The sequence below is a fragment of the Lactuca saligna genome, chromosome 5, assembly GCF_052625555.1.
Source record: "Lactuca saligna cultivar CGN05327 chromosome 5, ASM5262555v1, whole genome shotgun sequence".
NCBI lineage: Eukaryota > Viridiplantae > Streptophyta > Magnoliopsida > Asterales > Asteraceae > Lactuca > Lactuca saligna.
Genome location: NC_136421.1, coordinates 23,121,832 through 23,149,401, shown reverse-complemented (window position 1 = coordinate 23,149,401; position 27,570 = coordinate 23,121,832).

Genomic DNA, 27,570 nt, shown 5'->3' with positions numbered 1-27,570 from the left:
ACATGCTAGAGTTAGGCTAGGGATCTTCAGGATTTCTTGATGAGTTGCCTGATTTATGATGCCTGCTAGCCTAGGGTTCCTTGTGAGAAATTTCTAGTGTTCCTCTTGTTGTGAGGATAGAGCGTTGTTATGTATGTCCCTAGGGTGTTGTGGGAGTACTTCATACAAATATGGGTAGGTGTGGAAGGTAGTATGGGCCCGTACTACTGAAAGCACGGACTCATACGCGTATCAGCGAAACCATGACCTCTAGGGTTGGGATGAGAGCTGGTTCCCGGGATAGTGGAATATGTCTGAGATTTTGGTGTTTTATTTTCAGTATGGAGATTTCAGGGCACGCTGGGAGTGGATCTAGGTCAGGATCAGGAGCAGGAGAGGGAGTTCCGGGTGGGTCTGTACAACCCGAGGTTGTCAGTCAGATGAGTACGTACGAGTTGGATGCGAGGATTCGTGAGATCCTGCATGATGAGGTTGCTGCATTGTTTCGGGCTGAGCTTCCGGAGTTGTTTGGTCGATCAAGACCGCCATGGTGGAGTATTTTGATGAGCGCTATGCGGCTCTCACAGAGACAGATGCCGCGGTGGCTACAGCAGCTGTAGCAGCAGCAGGGGGAGGAGCTAGTAGAGGTTTTCAGTATCGGGACTTTGATAATACGAAGCCTCCCACTTTTGATGGAGTTCAGGATCCGATCGTTGCTATGAGATGGTTATCAGATGTGGAGGGATGTTTCTTCACGTGTTCATGCGCTGCTGAATAGAGGGTGAGGTGTGCTCTGAACCTATTAAGGCTCGGGGCAAAGGATTGGTGGAGGTTGACCACGGGGTCGTACTCGGATGCGCAGAGAGCTGCGATTTCATGGGATCGGTTCAGAGAGATGTTCAGCACTCTTTATGTTCCGTAGGTCGAGAGGGAGAGGTTGGCTCAGGAGTTCTTGGAGCTGAAACAGGATTCAGAATCGGTGATGGAAATCACTAGGATGTTTACTGAGAGGGCGATGTTTTGCCCTGAGTTCGCTTCGGAGCAGGCTCAGATGTTCCGATATCTGAGTATGCTAAAGAGAGACATCAGACAGTTTGTTTCTACGCAGAGGTGCGAGACTTTGCTGGAGTTGCAGGAGGCCACCAAGCGGCGTGAGTTAGAGATTGAGTTGCAAATGCGTGAGCTAAGGCAAGCTCCGGTTCAATCGCAACCGGTGACGAAACGGTCTAAGACCGTTGATTCCAGGATGGGAGATCAGGGTAGCCACATCTGTGGAAAGTGTGGAAGGGGTCACGCCGGGGTTTGTCGGTCCGGTGGAGCATGCTGCAAGTACGGAAAGGAGGGACACTATGCGAAGGATTGTCGACAGTCAGTGCCGGTTCGGGATTTGAGGATATGCTATCATTGTCATCAGGTTGGACATTTGAATGTCAACTGTCGACGGCTTGCTGCAGGACCGGTGCAGGCTCCAGTACCGGCTACGTTGAGGATCACAGGTGGAGGTCAGGGAGGAGCGGAGCCCCCAAGGGCTTAGGGATGTGTTTTTCAGCTTGTTGTTGCGGGTATGTTTCTTTTTGTTGTTTTTGATTATTTATGATTATTGTGGAGTATTGTTATCTGCTAGTTTTGTTGGTTGGTTATGGAATTGCGTTTTGGGTTTTCGTGTGGTATCCGTTGTCCCTTGAGGGTTTGACGAGTTGTGATCGAGATTTCGTTTTGGTATCCTGTGTTCCCTGAACGATTGATATGGTTATGGATTAGTACTTCGAGCTATTATTGATTATCTTTGTGAGGATTGGTGGCGGATGCGGCGTCGGTTTGAAGGCCGGGTAGATTCTGCAGTCTGAGGAATGGATATTTGAAGATTGGGTTCCTTTCGAGCGGGTTTTTCAGTGTGGAAACATGATTTTTGTGAAAGTTGTTAGCACTAGTGAGAAACATTTTTCGGGTAAGTGTTGTTTTTTTTTGTAAGGTTGCTTTGGGAGATCGGTGATGGCGACCGGTGATTAATTGTCAGTGTCTTAAGTGGGGGAGAATTGGAAATTCTCCGGATGATCGTTGGGCCTGAGAGGTTGTTTAGCTGCTTGGGGAATTCAGCAGTATTTCTATCGGCCGAGAGCAGGCTCGTATGGGTGAGTAACAGGCGTGCGGGGCGGAATACAGACGTAGAGCAATTGATTGTGGAAGGCATGGGAGCAGGTCGGGATTGAGTATGTGTGATGGAGATAGAGTTCGGAACCCCTAGAGGGCTACAACGGTATGCATGGGAGGATTTCCCGAAGGGTAGTTCGGAATGATGAATGCTAGTTGAGCGGTCCGGATAGACTGAAGGCCGGTAGACGTACCAGTCAGACCGAAGGCTCGGAGGATGGTCCAGTCAGATTGGCTGAAGCTTCTGAGAGTAGTCCAGATTGGCTGAAGGCCTGGGGAGGTAGTCCAGTCATGCTGAAGACTCTGCGAGTATTGTTGGATCGGTTTGAGGTTATGGGTTGCGTATGTTGCAGTGTGATTACATTGGGAGGTCTGGCCCCGGGTAGCAATCTTGAGCAGTGAAGGTAGTGCATGGGCTTGAGAGTCCCTGTGATGAGAGTCAGAGTAGTGGTGATGCATGGATGTCGGGTACGCTTTAAAGAGGTGATGTAGCGTGGGATGAGCACCATAGTGCCTGTCATGGTGACTGGGCGGACGAGTGGTTTCCTTGGTAAGGAAAGAGGGAGGAATGAAATTCCGAAAAGGGAGTGCGAAATCACGGAAGTGAAAGCGGCAGTGTAGAGTTATGATTGGAGTGGTCCGTCGATGGTCTTTGAGTAGTGTGTTGCGGCAGTAGAATAAAAGCTCATTCGACTTGATATGTTGCTCTGGGCGCGGAGGGAGTACCGCAGGTGTAGAACCAGGGAGAAGGGTTCGGAAGGGACGTAGAGAGAGAGTCTTAGACTCTCAGTGAGATTCTAATAAGGGTTTTGGGTATGTATTAGCGGTTCATCCTGGAAGGATGTTTGAGGATATCATCAGTGAATCAGGTTTTCCAAACCTGAGGATGCTAGAGCTAGATCAGCATGTGTGTGTGATTGCGAGAGGAGAACTCGGGGGAGTTGCTCCGAAATGGAAGAATGGGTCTTTCGGTCGTCATGGGATAGATAGAGTGGAATTCGGATCGGGGATCCGATGGTTCGTGGCTTTATAGCCATATGAGTCAAGTGAAAGATGAGAATTGGAGCAGTAAGGCATCATGGGTAATTCTCGGTTATTGAGTGTGGTTATCGGAGGGTACAGCTGGTGCCCGGTTTGAGTAGGTGGTGGGGACACCGTATGGAAGGAGAAAGTGAGCTTCTGGTTTCTATGGTTGTACCTTGACGGACTTGGTTCGGTCAAGGTCAGGTGGCACGTCGTGGGAAGTAATTTGAAGATGAGATGTCGTAGGCTTCGAGGAGGAAGCCTAATTTAAGTGGGGGAGAATTGTAACATCCCGGAATCGCAAGAGTAGAGTTGAAGGGCTAAAAGTGTAAGTTTCAGAGGGTGACTCGGCGAGTCCATGGATAGACTCGGCGAGTCAGGTCGCAACTATGGTCGCGTATCAAGTGGCCTACTCGGCGAGTCCAAAGATGGACTCGGCGAGTAGGTGCTGTATGGAGAAAACCCTAATTTTCGGGGTTGAGCCCTATATAAAGAGCATTATGCCCCTCCACAGCCTCCCTTATTACCCCCTTGTGTCCCAGAAACCCTAAATTCGTGGAGAGTCCCTTTGTGGAGCAAATTAGAGCTTGGAGAGGTGTTGGTTGAAGAAATCTTGAAGTGGAAGTGGCTTGGATCAAAGGGCTTTGCTTGGATTCGAGTTTCATTGCTGTTGAGGCATCCTTTGGAGGTAATACTTTCGTTCTTGGGCTGTGTTTTCCTAGTTTCTCATTTTGGGGTTGTGTGGGGAGCTTGGTTGTGTGGCATCTTGATGTTTGGAGGATGGATCTGAGGTTGCTACCTCAGATCTGGAGCGGAGAAGATCTTAAGAGCATTAAAGCCCTTGTTCTTGTGTTGTTAATGGAGCTACCATGTCCCAAACCTTGGTTCTAAGGTGAATAAGGCCTAGATCTCTTTAGATTCACGTAAAGTTCACCACTTTACGTGATGGATGGATTGTAGGAGGATGGATCTATGTTTTGGATCAATTGCATGGCCTGAGATGCTTCTGTATGGATTCAGACCGGTGGTACTCGTCGAGTCACATGGGGCGACTCGACGAGTTGCTTGAAGATGGCCTGGAACTCAACGAGTTGGAAGAACAACTCAGCGAGTAGGTTGATGATAGCCTTGGACTCGACGAGTCCATTTGGACTCGGCGAGTCTTGTCGAGGAAGTCCCAATATTTCTGGTTGAGTCGATGAATCCGTGAGTCAAGGGATAACTCGGTGAGTTGGGTGCGAGTGGAATCAGAGTTGTTGGACTTCACGAGTCTTGGGGTGACTCGGCGAGTTGGGTCGCTAATTGAGGGAAGTTCTGAGCATAAGGACTCGGCGAGTCATCGGGTTGACTCGGCGAGTAGGGTCAGTCAGGGATTGACTTTGACTTGTCCAAGGTTGACCAGTTGTCTTCCAGGGGTATTTTGGTAATTAAGGGTATTTATTGAGTTGTACGTTTTGATGTTCAGTGGAGGAGTTCGTGTCAGAGTCCGGAGCAGCGGGATTTTATCCTTTCAGCCGACAGTTTCGAGGTGAGTTATCCTCACTATATCAACAGGGTCTAAGGCACCAAGGCCAGCCCTTTATTGGATTGAGATTCGGATATGGTTATTATGTTATTGTTTGATGTGTCTGCATCCTGGTAGCTAGGATGGTACCTTGTTAAGGTCAGTTTCCCGATATATATAAAGTGATGCTATGCTAGTGATCGGTTAGGTCGATAACCTGGGTAGGGTAATGATATGCTATGTGATCTGTTTGTTCGGTTTGTTGACTATGACTGTTATATGATTGTATGTTTTGTGCACATGGTTGTTTGGACTGGAGATGGGTTGAGGCGGGTCCTGCTTTGTGCTGTAGGTCAAGATACCCAAGGCGGACTGGTTATTTCGAAGGCCCAGCGAGCGGTCTCTCTCTCTCTCTCTACCTTCATCAAGTTTTTATCAAGATCTTCAAAGATGTTAGTGTTTCCCATCTTGAATTGTTGCTACATTCCTTCATCTAGTGGTGCATCCATGTTTTCATCTCATTAATTTCATATTTGGCTAGATCATCATCTTTCACCAAGAACACCAAGAACACACAGTAGTTCTTGGTGGCTAAAAATCCTCTTCAAGTTTCCAAATCATTAGTAACTACTTCCTATGCTTGTTATCTACTAGAAATGCTTGATTTTCACCTTGAAATCAACAAACTTAGCATGAACCTGAAGGTTGTACGACCATAAACCCATGTGTACGGCCGTACACACCTCAATAGGATCCGTTGTGGTTTACCCTAACCTGATACATATATGTGCTATTATATGTTAAATAGGATCCGTTTGTGTTCGAGACATCACTTGACACTTGGCATCCCTATCAATCTTACATTCGAATCACACACAAAACAATAACTTCATACCCCTACGCTTTTACGGTTTTTAAACGTTTTGAGGGGGATACAAACCAAACATAAATGATTTTGTAAACTGAAACAAAAAGGATTTCAACAGAACTTATCCAATTAATATAGTCCAATGAGCTTCATAAACTACATAGATATATTGTCCCTTTTAAATTATAAGGAGCGTAAGGGAAACTTTCTTCTAAACAAATGCACGTAATTTAAGGCACACATTACTACTTTTTTAGACACAAGAGTACCATATTAAATAATTATTTGAGTATAATTATTTTTACTCTACAATACATACATCGGATTCAAGTACAAAAGAACATTACGTCTCATGTATTATTACTTGTGAAGTCGTTAATCTAGTTGGGAGGCACGTCCTTGGGCGCTTACAAACTTAACTAAGTGGAGGAATACCCTTATGAACCAAGGTCTCCTGGAGGAAGAACATGATTTTGTATATAGATCTATACGGGATTGACAACCCCGCACCTTGCTGTTAGCTACAGTAGGACCGACAGGTCTACAGGTGATAAAATCATAAAGGATATTGGCATCCGATTCACATCGTATCAGTTTAGTACGAACATAAAAATGCGCCAGTAGACATTAACGATAAATTTACGTAATGATATACTTCTCATGAACAATTGCTTTAATAACATAAGTATTGAAAAATACTTGTGCCTTACAGTTTCCGAACCATTAAAGCAACAACACGTATTCAAGGGAAAATATAGGATTTTCCCAGATAAACTTCAGTACTTTAGAAATAATCATTGTAACGTTCTATACATTGTTTACATTACTAATGATAGCTATGGATTTCATAAAAAAGTATCCATACAGATCAAACAAGAACATACATTCCATTCTGGTGGTAGCTAGGGTTTTCAAACAACGCATACGATACTTACATTATCAAACAAACATGTTAGAAAATATTGGATTTTATTGGAGAACATACATACATTTTACAAATTTATTCACAGGTTTTCATTAGAAAAACATGCTTATGAACTCACCAACTTTATCCTGATACTCTTTGAAAACTGCTTGTATTTTCAGGGAGTCAGTAGACGGGTATTTCTTTGAGTTTTGAGAAGACTGAGTGTATAGAGCCACATCTTTTATTTTTGTTATAATTTTGATGTATACAAACTATGTTTGAAATAGATGTAAATATCAATATCTTAATGTAATGGTTGTGTTTACTTTGATTACTGTGATGTAAATTTTGTGATACTACGAATGATGTCATCCACCCCTAAACGTGTCCGCCGTTCCGGTTTGGGGGTGTGACAGATTGGTATCACAACTATTGTTTATAGTCAACTAAGTATACCGAACCTTACATGGTATGCAACTATAAACACTAAGGGGTTGAAGTGCTCTAAACTAAATGTATCTTTTTAAAATATAAGTATTTTATAAGAAGTATACAAGTATACATACATACCATAAATAGTATCATAAGTAGAACAAAACAAAAGTATTTGGCTGTTGGACACCGCAGTAAAACATGGGTAGTTATGTAATCATGTCTAGGGTCAATGTAGCCTGATCAACTATATTTATTCGAGACATGACCAACATATGCTTGGAGTGATTGTGGTGTTGTAGCAGGCCTAAAACCTACCAAGTATATATACATCCAATATCGATAGAACAAAACATACAACTTAAAATACTATTGGAGCATTTTAGTTAGAACCAAATACATTGTAGAGATTCATTTCAAGTGTTACTACTCATTCCTTCTTAGCGATAGTTTACTTCTATTAGTAATGTTTCCTTGTTTATCGCTTAGTAGAACACTTTAACTATCAGGTTGAGATATATCTTGTTTCATATCTCTTGATTCAAAAATCTATGGGACTTACCATCCTCTTTTTCCTGATTATTTTTAGACCAAGATGCCCCTGAAGAAAAGACTCAATAGAAAGAACAACAATCCCCCAACAGATCTGGCGCCACCACCTCCTTAATTCTATCCTGCCATGTTCCAGGCGGCTATTACGGCCGATGTGGCTGTCGCGATGTCACAGATGAATTCTAGTGGCTCTAGCGGGTCAGGAAGTGGTACCCATCCCCTGAATCTTGATGGAATCTAGGGACACTAGAAGGAGTGTTCCTACAAAGAGTTCATGAATGCAAAGCCTAAATCCTTCAATGGCAATGGAGGTGTTATTTCCCTGACTCGATGGATTGAGAAGATCGAATCGGTCTTCAAGATTTGTGCGTAATCAGAGGCAAACAAAGTAAAGTTCGCTGCTTGCACCTTCACCGACAGAGAACTAACCTGGTGGAATTGTCGAGTCAAATCCCAACCCTGGTAGTAGCAAAAGCTATGGGTTAGGAGAGATTGAAGAAGGTAACGCTTGCTGAATACTTCCCAAGGGGCGCAATGCAGAAGTTAGAGCACGAGCTATGGAACCTAAAGATGAAGGGTTCTGACAGTGCTACATATACAACTAAATTATGCGATTTGACTCTTCTATGTCCTGGAATGGTCACCCTGGAAAGCAAAAAGATAGAAAGATACATTTGGGGATTCACGCCCCCAACTCAATGAAATGTCTTGGCTCCTAAGCCTACCCGTTTTGAGAGCGCCAAGCGTCTAGCACAAACCCTGATAGATCACGGGGTTGACTTGGATGAAGTATCAGCCGCTCCCGAACCACCGAAGGCTAGTGGTGGGAAGAAAAAGTTTTGGAGCAAACAAAAGGGAAAATCTTCGCATGAGCCCTCAAAGAAATAGTCCACGCTGCTACTACTCCTGCTGTAGTTCCCACTACTGCAACAACTTTTGCCTGCTATGCTAGAAATCTACCTTTGTGTAACAAATGCAACTTCCATAATTTGGGAGTTTCTAGAGAAATGAAATGCAACAAATGTTGCAGAAAGGGGCATATAGTGCAATTCTGCAAGATGCCAGATTAACCGACCAACCAGGCTACTGAAACGGGCATGGGTCAAGTCTGTTATGGTTGTGGGGAGGTTGAACACTTCAAAAGAAGTTGCCCTAAGGCAACAACAAGTGGTAGCATAAGGAGGGTGCTGGCGATGGGCCAGGAAGAGGCGATCTCTGAACCCACAGTTGTTACGAGTACGTTCCTCCTTGAAAACTCATTTGCATGTATTCTTTTCAATTTAGGTGCGGAGAGGAGTTTTGTTAGTCATACATTCAAACACCTACTCAAATGTAAATCACAACCTTTAACTGAAACATTTACCGTCGAGATGGCTAACGGAAAGAAAGAAAGCACTAACAACATATTCATAGGTTGAGCCCCAATCGTGTTGATATCCTTTGTTATGAAAAGGTCATTCGTCTTAACCTGCCGTCCGGCGAATCCCTCATGATTTATGGCAATAAACTCAGCTCAAACCTCCATATCATTTCGTGCATCAAAGCTCAAAAGTATCTGACAAAGGAGTGCAATGCGTTCCTAGCTCATGTCGTTAACTAGAAGCAGGAAGTTAAAGATCTCGAGTGCATCCCCGAAGTCTGCAACTTTTCGGATGACTTCCCCAAAGATCTTCATGGGATCCCTCCCAGACACCAAGTCGAGTTTTGAGTCGACTTAATTCCCGGAGCTACGCCTGTAGCTAAATCCCCATACCGTCTAGCGCTGGAAAAAATGCAAGAGTTATATAGCCAGATTAGGGAGCTACTTAGAAAGGGATTCATCAGACCGAGTTCCTCACCCTACGGAGCCTTGATCTTATTTGTGAAGAAGAAAGATGGATCCTTTCGAATGTGCATAGATTATCGTGAACTGAACAAGCTTACCGTCAAAAACTGTTATCCTCTTCCCTGAATCAAAGACCTCTTCGATCAACTTCAAGGAGCTAGCTACTTCTCATAAATAGACCTAAGATCAGGGTACCATTAGCTACGAATCCATGAGGGTGATGTTCCTAAAACAACATTTCTGACTTGTTATGGTCACTACGAGTTTGTAGTAATGCCATTTGGTCTGACCAACGCACCGGTGGTATTCTTTGATCTGATGAATCGGGTGTGCCGTCCTTTCCTAGAGAAGTTAATGACAGTGTTCATTGAGGATATACTTGTCTATTCTTGAAGCGAGGAAGATCATAGTAAACACTTGAGACTAGTGCTAGAAAGTCTAAGGGCGGAGAAGCTATATGCGAAATTATCTAAGTGCGAATTCTAGATCCGAAAAGTAAATTTCCTTGGTCACGTAGTAAGCGAGGAAGGCATACATGTGGACCCTTCTAAAATCAAAGTGATAGAGAATTGGTCGACACTGAAGATGCCCACATAAATCCGTCAATTCTTGGGCCTCACTGACTATTATCGCAGGTTTATCAAGAATTTCTCTAGGATTGCTAAACCTCTAACCACCCTAACTTAGGAAGGTGTACCCTTTAGTCGGAGTGAAAAGCAAGACACTGTGTTCCGAACATTAAACCAGGCCCTATGTAACGCACCTATCCTATCTTTCCCCGAAGGGACGGAGGACTTCGTTGTGTACTGTGATGCATCCAGTCAGGGCCTAGGCTGTGTGCACATGCAGCGAGGAAAGGTTATTGTTTATGCCTCAAGGTAGCTGAAAGCACACGAAGTCAATTATACAACTCATAAGCTGGAGTTGGGAGCATGGTCTTCGCACTGAAGATATGGAGACATTATCTCTACGGAACTAAGTGCACTATCTTTACCAATCACAAGAGCCTACACCATATCTTCGATTAGAAAAGAGTTGAACATGAGACAAAGGTGATGGGTAGAGATACTCAGTGATTATGAGTGTGAAATACGCTAGCATCCCGACATGGCCAATGTGGTAGCGGATGCCCTTAGCCGGAAAGAGTACTCAGGTTGCAGAGTAAAGGCACTAACCATGACCATCCATTCCCACTTATCCGCACAAATCAGAGAGGCTCAGTTGGAAGCCTTAAAACCAGAGAACAAGCCGGATGAATCCTTGAGAGGAATGGAGAAAAACTTAGAGATCAAGGCAGATAGAGTCTATTATTTCATGATCCGGATTTGGACCCTAATGTTTGGTGGTTACAGAGAGGTTGTCATCAACAAAGCTCACAAGACCAGATACTCCATTCACCAATGTTCGTATAAGATGTACATGGATCTCAAGAAGTTATATTGGTGGCCAAACATGAAAGCAGAGATCGCTACCTTCGTGGGCAAGTGCCTGACTTACGCCAAGGTGAAGGTTGAATATCAGAAGCCCTCAGGTCTGCTCCAGCAGCCTGAAATACCTGAGTGGAAGTAGGAGAAGATTACTATGGATTTTATCACTAAATTACCCAAATATCCAAGTGGGTACGATACCATATGGGTAATTGTCGACCGATTGACCAAATCCGCTCACTTCTTGCCAATCAAAGAAACTTTCAAGATGGAAAGAATTACACGAATATACATTCAAGAGATAGTTCATCTGCATGGTGTGCCTGTGTCCATTATCTCCAATCGGGATAGCAGATTTACCTCGAGATTTTGGCAATCATTGTAGAAGGCTCTTGGAACTAAGATGGATATGAGCACAACTTACCATCCCCAAACAGACGGACAAACTGAGAGGACCATTTATTCCTTGGAAGACATGTTGAAAGCATGAGTCATAGATTTTGGTAAGTCGTGGGACATCCATTTTCCCTTGGTCAAATTCTCCTACAAGAACAGCTATCATACTAGTATCAAGGCTGCACCGTTCGAAGCCCTGTATGACCGTAAGTACAGATCCCTTCTATGTTGGGTTGAGGTGGGTGGTACATAGCTAGCCAAGGGAAAAGTCCCTAACATCACTCTCACATACCTAGAAATCATCCGTTAAACTACAAAAAACTTCATACAAATCCGGGAATAACTAAAGGCTTCAAGAGATAGACAAAAGAGCTACGCCGATAAGAGACGAAAAACCTTGGAATTCTAGGTCGGATACTGTGTTCTATTGAAGGTCTCACCGTGGAAAGGCATGAAACGCTTTGGAAAGCATTAAAGTTGAATCCAAGATATATAGGACCATTCAAGATCCTTGCTAAGATCGGTCCTGTAGCATACAAACTTCGTTTACCCCTAGAGCTTAGCAATATTCATCGCGTCTTCCACGTCTCGAATCTTAAAAAGTGTTTATCTGATGAGAACCTTGTAATCCCTCTCAAGGAGATCGAGATCAACGATAACCTTAACTTCATGGAAGAACCAGTCGAAATTATGGATCGAGAAATCAAACAACGGAAACAAAGTCGTGTATCAATAGTGAAGGTCCAATGGAATGCCAAGCGGGGACATGAGTTCACTTGGGAGCGTCGAGATCAGATGAAACAAATATTAGGTTATTGGTGTTGCGTCTTGGGCTCGCTTCCTAGCCCATCATTTATGCGGTATGGGCCTGTCCATCCGTATCTTATTTTCTAGGGTTTGTGTATTTATAGATGCTTGCATGCACCTTTTACGTAACTGATAGAGCAGGGTTTTACGGTGTAATTATACAAGTTATCTTTTTGTAACCCTAGGATCCTCTACAGTGGAAGTTCTTCATCGAGCTCTGCTGAGGATTGAAAGTTTTAATCATTCGACATATTCAAATCCATTCTTGAGTATTGCTTTACATTCTTTATGTTGGATAAGGTGTCTAAGTCCATACTTATTTCTGGTATGTACTTGACCCGACCCGGCATGGTCCATTTAGGTTGCATGGCATGTGCAATTGGATAGACTAAATGAGAGAAATAACACTTGGAGATTATTAATATATTATAAGTTCTAATATAATAATAATATTATTTGATTAGTTTGATCAAGAATTAATTTAGAATTAATTATGTGATCAAAAGATAACTAATTAAATATATGGGTTGATTATGTAAATCATCCATATCTTGTATAGTGGGCTAAGAGGCTCCATGGATTGTCAAGTTGGGTTCCACCCATAGGATGCTCCATGGATACTCCATGGGAGTTACAAACCCATGGGTCATGGAAATGAAGAGTCATGACATATTAGGGTTTAACCCTAGATGTGTCAACACTATATAAGAAACATGTTCTCCACCTAAAATCGGTTACACTAAGAAACAAGAGGGCTTGGCCGATTTTTGAGAAGTGTGTGTTCTCTCATAAGTTCTTCCAAGAGCATTTGGTGTTGTGTGAAGCATTTGAGGCATCACACTTGGGGTGCTAGGCTCACAAGGTTTCAAGGAACACAAACAACAACAAGGTAAGTTATTCTATCTATACTTTAAGTTAAAATTGTTCCCCATGTATGCTAGATAGGAATATAACCTTCGAATTCAACTTTGCATGATAATTAGACAAACATAGATCCAAGGTTATTAGGGTTGCACGTACACTTAGGAAGTGTTAGAATGCTCAAAACCCATCAGTGGTATCAGAGCCTAGGCTTGTTTGCCTTTTATTTGTGCTTAAAAGTTGAAAAAAAAAGTCGAAAATCTTGCTGTCTACGAGTGGACTCGTCGAGTCTATAGGGGGGACTCGGCGAGTTCACGTGTATCTTCAACCAACTCGTCGAGTCTATAGGGGGGACTCGACTGGTTGCAGAATTTCGACTTTAGTTGCTGGAAATGAATTAGAAACATTACCCTAAACTTTTTGGTACTTGAAAAACTTGTTTTGGGTGGTGTAATGTCTTTGCTAATTCATTTACAACAACTAGTTATCAAAGTTACAAAGTTTTAAGTGTAATTTAGATTTATGAATAAGTTCATATTCATGTTCTTGTTCTTATGATGTTTTAGATGATCATAGAAATTATTTGTAACCTATGTGGTAGATTAATTCTTGATCATAATGTGTTTTAATGGAGTCCATAACTTGTCCTCAAGTTATGGAAAACCAAGAGTCACACTTGAATTAAAACCATTAAAACAAACACAAGAGTTAGAAAAATGAAGAGTCTTCATTTTATTACTCTATTAAACTCATAAGTTACAAGAAATGAAGAGTTTTGAAAGTTACAAAACTTGCCCTCAAGTTTTGGAACAAATAAAGTTAAGTTAAAACTTTAGTTCCAACCCCTAGAATTTTAAAAGTTAAAATTCAAGCCTTATACTTATATTATGATGATTTAATAATTATATATATATATATATATATATATATATATATATATATATATATATATATATATATGTATAAGAATAAAGTCGTCTTACCGCTAGTACGCCTCATTCACGAAGCCGGTCTATAAGGTGGGTATAAGGTTGTTGCCTATAAAATGGTGACTTAATGGGTGTCTACTCTCACCCACCACTTGCTTGACTGGTGGAGGGTCGTTAGCCGAACGGGTAAGACAAGGACTTATAAACTCTCATTCAAAGTATGATGAATATTATAAAGTAACTAAATGTTTTATTAAATTCCCAATCTTAGTTACTTTAGGAAAATGTGAATAAGGTGCTAATCCATGAAATTACACTTACACTTTGTCTAAGTCGTTGGTGGAGCGTGTGTGGTTAACAGGCACACTAACTTGGACTTAACAAGGTAGGTAAAGGGTGACTTAAGGTTTATTATAGTATCGGTGGAGCGTGTGTGGTTTACCGGCACATCGATTGACTGATGAACTTTAAGGGTACCAAGTGATTTGCATGGTTACTTCACACCTCGTTTTGTGATCCTCGGTATCCCAGTCACAAAACTTGGAGGGCACTCTCGAGATTGAAACATGCCTTTGAAAAGTTCATTGAATCTCACAGAATCGAGGAATTTCTAAAAACCAATAAAACCTAATATCTAATATTTCGGTTTTCGTGGTGGAAATTGGTGAATCGTCATTCACCTACCTTTCAAATATGGTATAGCTTAGATTACGACATACCTCTTCTAAGTTATATTATATTGTGATTGGATCCTAGCCTTAATATTACATTTGGGTGTTTTATTAAGGACTCTCTTAAATCTATACTAAACTTGTTCTCCTCTTTCAGATGTCTTCAAATAATGCTTCTGGCTCGAATCCTAATGGCTCCTTTACTCTTATGAGTTTGTGTGGGAAAGTCACCTCTGATGGATCCAACCTCAATGAATGGATCAGAAACATCAAGATGATTACCTGCTACGAGGACAAAGAATATGTCCTTAAAAAGGAGCTTAAGGAGATTGATGAGACCACTGCAACTCCTCAGGAGATCACTGACTTTCAGGCACATGAAATGGATGCTACGAAAGTAGCATGCATCATGATGGCCACAATGATAGCAGAACTCCAAAAGTCCTATGAGGATTTCTACCCTTATGAAATGCACCAAGATTTGATGGAAAGATACCATCAAAGTGTACGACAAGAGAGGTACGAAATCATCTGCTCCATGATAACAACCATGATGAAGGACGGGGATTCCGTCACGAGCCACATGCAGAAAATGCAAAGGTATGTGGATCGGTTGATGAAGCTTAATGTGAACTTCCCTAAGGAGCTTGCAATAGATATCATTTTGCACTGCTTACCATCGTGCTATGATCAATTCCGCATGACATATCACATGAATAAGGAAGAGGTCACTCTCAGCAAACTTCAGGGACTTCTCAAGACTACAGAAACAGGTCTTAAGGGGAAGTCGGTTGCTATCACTCCTACTCCAAACTCAACTCCGGTTTTGGCAATCGGGAAAAGTCGAGGGAGGAAGAGAAAGAGATCTTCGAAGGGTACCAAGGCCCGGACCCTTGATGGCTCTTCTTCAAGTGGAACCAAGAAAGGTTTCATTACTCCTTCTTCTGACCCAAAAGAGGCTGAATGCTTCTATTGCCATGAAAAAGCTCATTGGAAGCGGAACTGCCCAAAGTATCAGCAGGATGTGAATGATGGGAAAGTCAAACCCAACCATGCAGGTATTTACACTATCATTTCTAATAACTCACCCCATTCGAAATCTTGGGTCCTTGATACCGGTTGTGGTATTCATATTTGTTGTGACTTGCAGGGACTAAGAAGAAGTGAGGATGTGGAGAAAGGAAGAATAAACTTGATCATGGGGAACAGGAAAGCTTCACCTGTCACCAAGATTGGAGTTTATACTTTATCGCTAAGTAGTGGGTTTAGGTTAGATTTGAATAAGTGTTGTTACTCGCCAGGAATGGCAAGAAATATTATTTCCTTTCTTGCTTTGTACAAACAAGGGTTTACCTTTTCGTTTAATAATGAAGTTGGTTCTATTGATGCTTTCTTTAATAATGTTCTTTATTTTAAAGCATTACCTTGTGATGGTGTGTATGAAGCTGTGTCTGTTGTAGATAACTTAGGAAATAATGTTTTGTGTATTGATTCTATTAATAATAATAACTTGGATAAAGCATCATTATGGCATTGTCGTCTTGGACATATAAGCAAGAAACGCATAGGCCAACTCCAAAAGGATGGAGTCTTGGAGTCGTTTGACCTAAAGTCAAATGATAGTTGCGAATCATTCTTACTTGGAAAAATGACAAAGTCACCCTTCACAGGCTCGTGTGAAAGGGGTGAAGGTTTGTTGGACCTGATACACACGGATGTGTGTCGAACATTCAAACATGCCACAAGGGATGCTAATCGTTATTATTTTACTTTTACTGATGATTACAGTAGATATGGATATGTCTACTTAATCAAGCATAAGTCAGAGACTTTCGAGAAGTTTAAGGAATTTAAACAGGAAGTCGAGAATCAATTGGGCAGGAACATTAAGATGCTTCGATCCGATCGGGGTGGTGAGTATCTTAGTTCAGAGTTCCTCGACTATCTAAGGGAATGTGGGATTGTCTCACAATTTATACCTCCCAGAACACCACAGTTGAATGGTGTGGCTGAGAGGCGTAATCGAACCTTGTTGGACATGGTTTGTTCCATGATGAGTCGAGCTTCGCTACCAATCTCATTCTGGGGGTATGCCTTAGAGACCGCCGCCCATATTCTTAATCTAGTCCCTACAAAGAAAGTTGCCAAAACTCCTCACGAGATGTGGACTGGTAAAGTACCTAAACTAGGCCACATCAAGATTTGGGGTTGCGAGGCTTTCGTGAGACGTGAGACTCATGATAAGCTCGAACCCCGAAGCGAGAGGTGTATTTTCATCGGCTACCCACAGCAATCCTTTGGTTACCTCTTCTACAGACCTAGTGACAATGTGGTCTTTGTAGCAAGAAGAGGAGTCTTTCGAGAAAGAGAGTTTATAAGCCAAGGAGACAGTGGGAGGCAAATTGATCTTGAAGAAATTCAAGAGTCAAGTGGTGATGGAACTTCAAACTCTAGCTCTCAACTTGAGGAGGAAACTCCTGTTGAGCCAATTGACGAATCTATACCTCTGAGGCGTTCCACGCGAGTTAGGAGTGCACCTGAGCATTACTATGGATTCCATATTACTGCAGAAGGTGAAACACTTATTAGTGATGGGACACTAGTAAGTCAAGATGACCCTAACAGCTACGAGAAAGCCATGGCAGGCCCCGAGTCTGCTAAATGGAAAGAGGCTATGGATAGCGAGATACAATCCATGTATGACAATCAAGTTTGGAACTTGGTTGAGAATGTACCAGGTCGAAAGACTGTAGGGTGCAAATGGGTCTTCAAGAAGAAGACCGACATGGATGGTAAAGTACACACTTATAAGGCTAGACTGGTTGCAAAGGGCTTCTCTCAAATTCCTGGAGTGGATTATGATGAGACCTTTTCTCCGGTAGCCAAGATTAAGTCTATTCGGGTTCTGTTAGCCATAGCCGCATTTCATGACTATGAAATTTGGCAAATGGATGTCAAAACCGCTTTCCTTAATGGAAAGTTGGCTGAAGATGTTTACATGAGTCAGCCAGAGGGTTTTGTCAGCAACGAGTGCCCTAATAGAGTGTGTAAGCTTGAGAAGTCCATTTATGGATTAAAGCAAGCACCTCGCAGATGGAATCTTTGCTTTGATGAAAAGGTCAAGGAATTTGGCTTTTCTAGGAGTGAAGATGAATCTTGTGTGTATGTCAAGGCTAGTGGGAGTATAGTTAGCTTTTTGGTATTGTATGTGGATGAGATACTACTCATAGGAAACGACATTCCAACCCTGCAGGAAGTAAAGTCCTGGCTTGGAAAGTGTTTCGCTATGAAGGACCTTGGTGAAGCTGCCTATATTTTGGGGATAAGGATCTTGAGAGATCGGAGTAAAAGACTAATTGGACTTAGTCAAAGTACCTACTTGGATAAGGTGCTGAATACATTCAGCATGCAAGACTCCAAGAAAGGAGAGTTGCCCATCCAGAGTAACGCCAAACTGAGTTAGACACAAAGCCCTAGCACTGAGGCTGAGATAGAACAAATGAGTCGAGTACCCTATGCTTCGACTGTAGGATCAATCATGTATGCTATGACGTGTACTCGACCTGATGTACCTTTTGCCCTGAGCATGGTTAGCAGGTTTCAGGGGAACCCTGGCAAGGCACACTGGACTGCGGTAAAGAATATTCTCAAGTATCTACGAAGGACTAAGGACTGGGTCCTTACCCTCGGTGGGAGTGATGACTTGAGAGTTGTAGGGTATAGTGATGCTAGCTTCCAGACTGATAGGGATAATTTCCGCTCTCAGTCGGGCTGGGTCTTTACCCTAAATGGAGGAGCAATTTCTTGGAAGAGTTCCAAGCAAGAGACAGTGGCAGATTCTACTTGTGAATCAGAGTATATTGCAGCTAGCGAGGCGGCAAAGGAGGCGTTATGGATGAGGAACTTCATTGGAGACCTTGGAGTTGTACCAGCTATTAAAGAGCCAATGGAAATTTTCTGTGATAGTGGAAGTGTTGTTGCCTTAGCCAAGGAACCAAGGGATCACAGGAGATCCAGACACATCGGTAGAAAATACCATTTCATCAGACATCAGATCGAAGAAGGACTCCTCGTGGCAAAGAGGGTATCATCAGATGAGAATCCGGCAGATCCCCTCATGAAGGGACTGACTCGGGTTAAGCATCTCCAGCATGCTCGGAGCATAGGGCTGAAGGATGATATTAGATTTAGTAGTTAGATAACCTCGAAATTTGTAAAGTGTAATTGACATCTGATGATGAATAAAAGTGTTTTATTTGTGAGTAAAGTGTTGCTATCTCTTGTCGATCATTTACTATATTTCTTTTGCATGTTTTGACTTCCAGAATAATTTTTGTTTGGTATAACATATTATTCAAACCTCCACAGTCGGTCATATGTCGGAAGTAGATATGAATCAAGACTGTCATGTTTGGTTGTAGAGATCTTGGACAAGGCTACAACAATCATGAGTGCTCAAAAGTTCTGAGCATTGGACTCAACCCACGCTCACTGGAATCACTTCATGGAATTCTATCTCGAGTGATCGTGAGACGGTAATATCGTATAAGTCTTCAAACCTAGAGATATGATTTGTTACTTACAAGTTGGTTATGCATTGATTGTACAAAAAACGCATTGGTAACTCGATGTTATAAATCGCGCTCTTGTGTATAATTCAATGAGTGGTAGAACAAACATATGAGTCGAAGTTTATCTGTTCCTTCTTGGATTAGAAGCTAATATCTGGGCCCCTCGATGATTTTGTTTTGACCCATGTACCAGGCCCGGTCAGAACTAAGTTGATGTGTTCAATTAAGTTCTTTGTCAAACAAATCGGAAATCGGGAAACAAACTGTTGGACAATGAGTAAGACATTGTTCCGAGAAACCTTGTAAAGAGCTACGATTGCCGATCGGTTCCTTAAGTCATACTTGCAGTAATAGTTATTAGACTTATCCAAGTGGGAGACTATTGGATAAGGTGTCTAAGTCCATAACTATTTCTGGTATGTACTTGACCCGACCCGGCATGGTCCATTTGGGTTGCATGGCACCGTGCAATTGGATAGACTAAATGAGAGAAATAACACTTGGAGATTATTAATATATTATCAGTTCTAATATATTAATAATATTATTTGATTAGTTTGATCAAGAATTAATTTAGAATTAATTATGTGATCAAAAGATAGCTAATTAAATATATGGGTTGATTATGTAAATCATCCATATCTTGTATAGTGGGCTAAGAGGCTCCATGGATTGTTAAGTTGGGTTCCACCCATAGGATGCTCCATGGATGCTCCATGGGAGTTACAAACCCATGGGTCATGGAAATGAAGAGTCATGACATATTAGGGTTTAACCCTAGATGTGTCTCCACCTAAAATCGGTTACACTAAGAAACAAGAGGGCTTGGCCAATTTTTGAGAAGTGTGTGTTCTCTCATAAGTTCTTCCAAGAGCATTTGGTGTTGTGTGAAGCATTTGAGGCATAACACTTGGGGTGCTAGGCTCACAAGGTTTCAAGGAACACAAACAACAACAAGGTAAGTTATTCTATCTATACTTTAAGTTAAAATTGTTCCCCATGTATGCTAGATAGGAATATAACCTTGGAATTCAACTTTGCATGATAATTAGACAAACATAGATCCAAGGTTATTAGGGTTGCATGTACACTTAGGAAGTATTAGAATGCTCAAAACCGATCACTTTATATACCTGTTTCAAAGATCTAATCGATCTTAAAGATATTTTTTATCTCATCAATTGGTATCAGAGCGGGAGGCTGTGTAATTCATACACATCTCTTCTGTGAAAGAAGCTATTAGGGTTTGTTCCGCATTAACTAATATTTATTGAGCCGTCACCCCATAATTGACGTATCTCATTACTTGTTCGTTTTGCCCTAATATTATATATTACAAGTCTGATCTTTCAAACAGGTTATTCGATCAAGCATGGACGAGTCGCCATCTAATCCCATTAATATTTCGAACAACATTGGATCAACAACGAAGATTCCCATCCTTTACACCCAAGATTATCAAGTCTGGGCAAATCACATTGAAGACTATGTTATAGGATCTGAGGACAATGGATACCTCATCTGGGAAGTAATCGTTTCGGGACTCTTTGCTCATTCTGCAACTTCAAGGATTATTAAAACTCAAAAGGAGTATAATGATCTTTTGAAAGAAGTTAAAGATGTTGCCCAAGACGAAAAAGATAAATTTCAGTGCAATATTAAAGCATTGAGATTAATCAGATTCACTCTTCAATCTGACACTTTCAGGCTGGTGAATTCGTGCACTACTACCAAAGAAATATGGGACAGGCTTCGCGAATTGTATTCTACGGATGAAGATCTTGAACACTCCATTCAAACCTTACTCTTATCCGAGTTTGGTGAATTCAAGCAGAGAGTCGAAGAAACTGTGACTCAAACGTTCGATTGCTTCAATCATCTTCTTAGCAAGATGATTAAACATGATATTGAAAGGAAGTTGATTGAGCAGAAAGTCACGTTTCTTAACGGCCTCAGATCTGAGTGGAGAGCTGTTGTGTCCACAGTTAAAGCGCATGAGCAATTCAAATCTTATTCTCTAGCGAAACTGGTGGGCATACTGAAGTCTCAAGAGAAGATCGTACTACAGGAGAAAAATGTAGTTTCAAGCCTGGGTTCCATGGCACTACTATCCAAAAGTAAAGCGGCGATGGAAGATGAAGACCTCAACTTAGAAGATTATGATCTTACTTCTGAAGACTATGCTATGATGGTATCAAATCCCAAGAGGTTCATCAAGAAAAGATTTCCCACCAATAAGAACCGTAATTGGCAGGGAAGTTATAACTCTGAAAAGGTCAAAGAAGAGCCGAAAGTAGAAGAATCAAAGAAGGAACCGAAAGCTGAAGGAGATTCGGGAGTGAGCTGCTTTTACTGTGGAGGAAAGAATCACTATGCTAAAGATTGTATCCTCAAGAAAATGGCTGAAAAGGATGAGGAAAAAGTTGAAGAAGCATTGTTACTGAAAAAGCTGGATGAGATCAGGAAGAAGAAATCTACTGCTAACTCGTCTATGAATGCTTTAATTGTGAAGGGTTCGATAGCAAATGATGAATTCGGAGGAGTGGAGGTCTGGTCAACCGACTCCGAGGATGATGAAGTAAGGAAGCCTTCTCATGGAAAAGCTTATGTGGCGAAAGAGAAGGATAGCAGTGGAAGATGCTTGATGGTGTCTGATATATCTCAGATGAGGGGATATAACACAGATGGTGGGAACAAAGACTCGAAGGAGCAACAGGACATGTGCTTTACAGCAAAACCGCTCAGCGTGCAATTCAACGAGCTTGAAGAATTAATCAAGAAGGTACAATCCGTGTTTGTTTCATTTAAAGTCTCATAATGCTCATATGAAAAAGAATTAAAAAATGTTAATTCAAGAATTTCTCATCTAGACAGTAGCTTAACTCAAACTCGGGTCACCAATTCTAACCTAACTGACCAAATAAGCAGGGTGTCATCGAAGAGTGAGGAACAGAGGATGTGGATCGAACTGAAAGAGTCGGAGTTAGTCAAAACCAAGGACGAAAAACATTTATTTGCAAAGAGACAATTTAAATCTTTTGAAACAGCGAAATGTTTTTTGTTTGATTGCTAAGCGTCTTTACAATAAGATCACTCAACTTCATTTGAACTGTAAAATAGGGCAGAAAATTCATCGTATGATCTTGCCTTTTCTTGAGTTTAAGGAAGATGAAATCGACGTTGAAGCATACAATTGTGAAAGTGTGGTTTCTTCTGAGGATGTTAATCCAACGTATATGTATGGTCTAGACAAAATTGAATCTTTTATTAAGTCCAAAGACCATAAGGACATGCTGAAAAACCTTTTGGATGAAAATGACAAACTGAATCTAAGGACCGATACCATACAAAAATTTGACTCATTGAAAATAAAATTGATGTTGAAAATGCATCTGAGCTCAATGAGGATAATGACATGAGTGAAATTTCTGTAGAGGACGAAGTTGACTGCTCTAAATTTGTCAAAAGTGAACCTGAAATCCACAAAAATCTCATCTCAGAAAATTTTGTGGAGTTCGCTCGCTTGTCCCAACAAAAGTCCCCGAAACTTCAAGAAAAAGTTGTTGTTTACCAAAAGGTAATGACAACACCAAATCAGGTGTATAAGGTCACAGGTGTAACCGAACATCAGACAGCCGAACTCACAGCCATTGTAAACAAAGACAATGCCGATGGTTGTGATGAGTTCTTCTGGTCGGCTCCTATTGACAATGCTGATGAAAATGTTGGTCTATCAGAGCAAACATCCTGGAAAGCAAAAGGAAGATACATTCCTGAGCCACTTAACAAACCTGATAACTTTGACGTGCCGAGTTCCAGTGGTACAAAAGATATTCCTAAAGATAAGGCAGATTCAAGAGAATCATCATCGGTTCAAAGTGGACCTGTTGACACCAGTCAAAATCAAAAGACGAACATCCATCATCAGCTGAAACAGATGAGAAATCAAAAACGACAAAGGAATCAGAGATATAAGAAGAATCTTTCTGAAAGAAAACATTTTTGGCAATCTTAAAATGCCTATTTCTCATATCGGGACAAAAATTTAAAGTCAGAGAAACATACTGTTGGATCTCAAGAGAGAAATAACAACTGAAAGCAGAAGTTTGGCTCAGAGGACAGTATCAACCGAAAGCCGAAGTTCAGTTCAGAGCACAATATCAACCGAAAGCAAAAGTTTGGTTCAGAAAGAAGTGTCAACCGAAAGCAAGAGTTCGGCTCTGAGAGCAAAAGAGACCAAAATTCTAGGTTCGGTCCCACTGATAATCAAAACTGAAAGAGTCACCTAGAATATCCAGTCAAGAAATCATCTCAGTCAAAATTCTCTCATTCTAATTCTTCCAATCATTCTTCTTCTCAATCTCATTCTAAATCTCCAATTGACCTGAAAGGGAAATCAAAGATTTCGTCAGTTAAATCAGAGAGCAAACCAAAAACACTAAATCCCACAAAGATTAAGGTTTACACCATCAAAAAGAAAGATGAAACAACTTTGATAAAAAGAACTTATTTTATTGACATCTCTTTTTCTGCTCCTGTTCCTGTGAAAGGCTCACGTGGACCCAAGAAACTTTGGGTTCCTAAATTTGTTTGATTTGTGTAGGTTATAAGTGACGAGCAGTTCGATGAAGAATGGTATATTGACAGTGGTTGCTCACGTCACATGATAGGGAGGAAGGAAGAGCTTAGGGAATTCAGATCTCTTTCAAACGGTGGAAATGTCAAGTTCGGGAACAACTCCTTCGGAACCATAAAAGGCTATGGGATGATTACAAACGGTGATTTCACAATCAGGAAGGTTGCATATGTAGAAGGACTACAACATAATCTCATCAGTGTATCTCAGCTTGTTGGAGGTACCGGTCTCAAGGTCTCGTTCGATGATGAGGGTTCGGAAATTATTGAGAAGCAAACGAACAAAGTTATTCTCAAATCAGAGCGCAAAGGTGAAATGTTTCCCCTAAATCTCAAACCAATCAAAGGGAATCCAACAATCTGCTTGTTATTAAAAGCACAATCTGATGAAAGCTGGTTGTGGCTGTTGGATTAATGTCTAAGTCCATAACTATAATTGGTAAGACTTGACCCAACCCGGCATGGTCCATTTGGGTTGCATGGCATCATGCACTTGGATAGACTAAAATGAGAGAAATAAGACACTTATGGTTATTAACATATTATAAGTGATGGGTTTTGAGCATTCTAACACTTCCTAAGTGTACATGCAACCCTAATAACCTTGGATCTATGTTTGTCTAATTATCATGCAAAGTTGAATTCCAAGGTTATATTCCTATCTAGCATACATGGGGAACAATTTTAACTTAAAGTATAGATAGAATAACTTACCTTGTTGTTGTTTGTGTTCCTTGAAACCTTGTGAGCCTAGCACCCCAAGTGTGATGCCTCAAATGCTTCACACAACACCAAATGCTCTTGGAAGAACTTATGAGAGAACACACACTTCTCAAAAATTGGCCAATCCCTCTTGTTTCTTAGTGTAACCGATTTTAGGTGGAGAACATGTTTCTTATATAGTGTTGACACATCTAGGATTAAACCCTAATGTGTCATGACTCTTCATTTCCATGACCCATGGGTTTGTAACTCCCATGGAGCATCCTATGGGTGGAACCCAAATTGATAATCCATGGAGCCTCTTAGCCCACTATACAAGATATGGATGATTTACATAATCAACCCATATATTTAATTAGTTATCTTTTGATCACATAATTAATTCTTGATCAAAATAATCAAATAATATTATTAATATATTAGAACTTATAATATATTAATAATCTCCAAGTGTTATTTCTCTCATTTAGTCTATCCAATTGCACGGTGCCATGCAACCCAAATGGACCATGCCGGGTCGGGTCAAGTACATACCAGAAATAGTTATGGACTTAGACACCTTATCCAACAGTCTCCCACTTGGATAAGTCTAATAACTATTACTGCAAGTATGACTTCAGGAACCAATCGGCAATCGTAGCTCTTTACAAGGTTTCTCGGAACTGAGAAGATGATGGTACGCCATTTAAGATAAGTGATCATATAATCCTTTATTCTAGATATCAGTCGGACAAATACATGGAACAATGTCTTACTTATTGTCCAACAGTTTGTTTCCCGATTTCCGATTTGTTTGACAAAGAACTTAATTGAACACATCAACTTAGTTCTGACCGGGCCCGGTACATGGGTCAAAACAAAATCATCGAGGGGCCCATATATCAGCTTCTAATCTAAGAAGGAACAGATAAACTTCGACTCATATGTTTGTTCTACCACTCATTGAATTATACACAAGAGCACGATTTATAACATCGAGTTACCAATGCGTTTTTCGTACAATCAATGCATAACCAACTTGTAAGTAACAAATCATATCTCTAGGTTTGAAGACTTATACGATATTACCGTCTCACGATCACTCGAGATAGAATTCCATGAAGTGATTCCATTGAGCGTGGGTTGAGTCCAATGCTCAGAACTTTTGAGCACTCATGATTGATGTAGCCTTGTCCAAGACCTCTACAACCAAACATGACAGTCTTGATTCATATCTACTTCCGACATATGACCGATTGTGGAGGTTTGAATAATATGTTATACCAAACAAAAATTAATCTGGAAGTCAAAACATGCAAAAGAAATATAGTAAATGATCGACAAGAGATAGCAACACTTTACTCATAAATAAAACACTTTTATTCATCATCAGATGTCAATTACACTTTAAAAATTTCGAGGTTATCTAACTACTAAATCTAATATCATCCTTCAGCCCTATGCTCCGAGCATGCTGGAGATGCTTAACCCAAGTCAGTCCCTTCATGAGGGGATCTGCCGGATTCTCATCTGATGATACCCTCTTTGCCACGAGGAGTCCTTCTTCGATCCGATGTCTGATGAAATGGTATTTTCTACCGATGTGTCTGGATCTCCTGTGATCCCTTGGTTCCTTGGCTAAGGCAACAGCACTTCCACTATCACAGAAAATTTCCATTGGCTCTTTAATAGCTGGTACAACTCCAAGGTCTCCAATGAAGTTCCTCATCCATAACGCCTCCTTTGCCGCCTCGCTAGCTGCAATATACTCTGATTCACAAGTAGAATCTGCCACTGTCTCTTGCTTGGAACTCTTCCAAGAAATTGCTCCTCCATTTAGGGTAAAGACCCAGCCCGACTGAGAGCGGAAATTATCCCTATCAGTCTGGAAGCTAGCATCACTATACCCTACAACTCTCAAGTCATCACTCCCACCGAGGGTAAGGACCCAGTCCTTAGTCCTTCGTAGATACTTGAGAATATTCTTTACCGCAGTCCAGTGTGCCTTGCCAGGGTTCCCCTGAAACCTGCTAACCATGCTCAGGGAAAAAGGTACATCAGGTCGAGTACACGTCATAGCATACATGATTGATCCTACAGCCGAAGCATAGGGTACTCGACTCATTTGTGCTATCTCAGCCTCAGTGCTAGGGCTTTGTGTCTTACTCAGTTTGGCGTTACTCTGGATGGGCAACTCTCCTTTCTTGGAGTCTTGCATGCTGAATGTCTTCAGCACCTTATCCAAGTAGGTACTTTGACTAAGTCCAATTAGTCTTTTACTCCGATCTCTCAAGATCCTTATCCCCAAAATATAGGCAGCTTCACCAAGGTCCTTCATAGCGAAACACTTTCCAAGCCAGGACTTTACTTCCTGCAGGGTTGGAATGTCGTTTCCTATGAGTAGTATGTCATCCACATACAATACCAAAAAGCTAACTATACTCCCACTAGCCTTGACATACACACAAGATTCATCTTCACTCCTAGAAAAGCCAAATTCCTTGACCTTTTCATCAAAGCAAAGATTCCATCTGCGAGGTGCTTGCTTTAATCCATAAATGGACTTCTCAAGCTTACACACTCTATTAGGGTACTCGTTGCTGACAAAACCCTCTGGCTGACTCATGTAAACATCTTCAGCCAACTTTCCATTAAGGAAAGCGGTTTTGACATCCATTTGCCAAATTTCATAGTCATGAAATGCGGCTATGGCTAACAGAACCCGAATAGACTTAATCTTGGCTACCGGAGAAAAGGTCTCATCATAATCCACTCCAGGAATTTGAGAGAAGCCCTTTGCAACCAGTCTAGCCTTATAAGTGTGTACTTTACCATCCATGTCGGTCTTCTTCTTGAAGACCCATTTGCACCCTACAGTCTTTCGACCTGGTACATTCTCAACCAAGTTCCAAACTTGATTGTCATACATGGATTGTATCTCGCTATCCATAGCCTCTTTCCATTTAACAGACTCGGGGCCTGCCATGGCTTCCTCGTAGCTGTTAGGGTCATCTTGACTTACTAGTGTCCCATCACTAATAAGTGTCTCACATTCTGCAGTAATATGGAATCCATAGTAATGCTCAGGTGCACTCCTAACTCGCGTGGAACGCCTCAGAGGTACAGATTCGTCAATTGGCTCAACAGGAGTTTCCTCCTCAAGTTGAGGGCTAGAGTTTGAAGTTCCATCACCACTTGACTCTTGAATTTCTTCAAGATCAATTTGTCTCCCACTGTCTCCTTGGCTTATAAACTCTCTTTCTCGAAAGACTCCTCTTCTTGCTACAAAGACCACATTGTCACTAGGTCTGTAGAAGAGGTAACCAAAGG